The sequence below is a fragment of the Erpetoichthys calabaricus genome, chromosome 1, assembly GCF_900747795.2.
Source record: "Erpetoichthys calabaricus chromosome 1, fErpCal1.3, whole genome shotgun sequence".
Classification (NCBI taxonomy): Eukaryota; Metazoa; Chordata; class Cladistia; order Polypteriformes; family Polypteridae; genus Erpetoichthys; species Erpetoichthys calabaricus.
In genome coordinates, this window is record NC_041394.2 from 300212743 (window position 1) to 300215563 (window position 2821).

A 2821-nucleotide genomic window follows, 5' to 3' on the forward strand; every position below is an offset into this window, starting at 1 on the left:
TTAAAGCAGTGTCTCATGCAAATCATCCCACACGCATTTTATGAAGATGCCTCCTTTCCTACTTTTGATTGGGTAATACTTGATGTCATCGTTAGTTTGATTGGTTTTTTTAACTGTCCAGTGAGGAGGGCGTGTGTTTTAAGTACAGTCTGCAAAGTGTTGGCACTGAGATGTGGCGTCAGCGCCATAGTTGAAGCCCCTAACGTTGCGGTCAGCAAGTCGGCTAACATCCGCCATGTGCCGTCTTTCAGTTGCGAGAAGCAGATCATAGAATGGTTGAAACTGTTGCCCCTAACGTTGCGCCACGGCGTGTGGTTCGTTTATACCTCGTGCCTTCTCATTAAACTTTTATGTCGCGAATATGTTATTGCAATCCGCAGCGGGAGCGTTTCTATAAACTTAATTTAAACTTACGTTTTACACCGTGCTTTGTTTCCCTTATGAACATGCTTGTATGCTTAACTCGCTCCGTTCTCAATTGTTTAATTAATTTTTTGCTCTTCGCTGTTTGCTGCTCTTCCTCCATTTCCCCCTACTTCGTTGTTTTATCTCGCGAATATGTTATTGCAATCCTTAACGGGAGCGTTTCAATAAACTGATTGAAAATAGTTTTGCATTTACCTTTTTAGTAAAAGGCGAGCTTTTAAGCCTGAGAAATGACCCCGTAAATGCACACGTTTAATTGGACATGTGTTAATATGTATGGTTACACAGTATTAAAAGACAGTGAACAACGTCAGTTACCTTTGTTCCCGCGTTTGATAAAAGGTGAGCTTTTAAGCCTGAGAAATCACCCCGTAAATGCACACGTTTAATTGCACGTGTTAATATGTATGCTTACACAGTATTAAAAGACAGTCAAAAATTAACGTCATTAACCTTCGTTCCCGCGTGTGACTCGTGCTGTAAATGTGTTCCTTGTTTTTAGTTCACGTGATTACGTAGGAGGCGTGATGACGCGATACGTGACTCCGCCTCCTCCATTACAGTGTATGGACAAAAAATATGTTCCAGTTATGACCATTACGCTTTGAATTTCGAAATGAAACCTGCCTAACTTTTGTAAGTAAGCTGTAAGGAATGAGCCTGCCAAATTTCAGCCTTCCACCTACACGGGAAGTTGGAGAATTAGTGATGAGTGAGTCAGTCAGTCAGTGAGTCAGTCAGTCAGTCAGTCAGTCAGTGAGGGCTTTGCCTTTTATTATTATAGATAAAATGTCTTATTTCTGTCTGAGAAGTAACATTATATGTAATTTAAGTTGTAAATTTTCAAAACACATAATGAGAGTCCTGGGTTTTGAGGTATTCGATCCATGTATTCAGTAAGCTGCTGCTATCTCAGTATCTGATTTGAAGTCCTCTCCAATTATTTTAGAGAACAGTTCAGCTACGAATTTCCCTGGGTTTGGACCTTCACGATTTTCAGGGAGACCTTTGATTCTGATATTATTCCTTCTGTTCTGTTCCTTTAAAAGTAGTTCTTTTCCGTGTCCTTTGTGGGTGAAGGTCCAAGAGGTGGGACCACTCTTACTTCACTACTCATAGACCCTTCCTCAGACTATATATACTGAATTCAACATGCTAGGCTTGCACTTCAGAGTATGAGCAAGTCAATCTCAGGTTCTCTCTTCTTAATCCAGCCTTGTCTTCCCACCAGTTCACCTCGCAACTGTAGGCTTCAAGATACCTTTGGGCTACTTCCAGGTCCTGAGTCTTTCCAGCAGTTAGTCCTCTAGTGGCACATGTCAAAGAGTTGGTCAGTCCAGCCCTCTCTGACCTCATTCTCTGTGGGCAGACATTCAGGCATCTATTTGCTCATCTGCCTTCCAATATCCCTGTGGAACACTGCAGCTCTCTTGTCAGACTCAAAGTCTCTCTTCCCAGTCCAAGTACGGAAATCGGTTTGTAGTGTGCGTCTCTTTTTTCTGTATTTTTACTTGCCCTGCACCAATCTTGCAGTGTCCTGTTTACTTGCCACATATTGTCAATAATACACCCCAACAAAGGGTAAAAACGAATGTGAGGCTATGTAAGTGTGTTCAATAAAATTTGACAGGTAAAAAATTATTTTAAAGGTAAACCATAAATGAAAAGATGACTAGGAAACAAGGGCAAAGTAGTCACAAGCACTATGCAGTGTTGCATTACTGAGCTGCCATTGAAATGTTTCTCCTAGAGCCACAGCATACCAGACAAGACATTACTGTACTTGTAATCATTTCTTGATAGAATTGAGCTTAATGGACTTGGTGGATTTTTCTGATTATCACTAGAACAATTTGCATATACAGCATGATGCAAGTATGGAACAGCAAAATGCTTTTGTCTTTTTAATGTTTAACATAATAAGGGTCCTTAAAAATGTTTTTAGTGTAAATATGTTCTTATACAATTGGTTTTAAAGCGCTGTTCTCTTTGTGCAGACTTTCTGAGAACATTGATAGTAACAGGGAATTATACATGGGCATACATCCTCAAATAGAAAATGTAAAACAGGTTCTCTCCAACCAGACATTCAGCATTCCATTTGAAATGAAGTGGAAAGTTATTCATTATCTGATAATACTAGAGAAGTGTGATTTTAGACTAGAGAAGTCTAATTTTAAATACTGAGGGGGTTGAAAGGGCACATTTTCCAAATAGATTTGGGTTCCAATATTATGGGGTCATAATGATGAAATGTTTAGTGCTGTTTCCTCCCAGCTCCAAAGACCTGAGCCTGATCCCTGGCTTCATCACCATTTCAGTGATGTATACGTGTTTTCCTTGTATCCATGTGGGTTTTTCTTGAATACTTTGGTTTTCTTCCCACTTCTCAAAG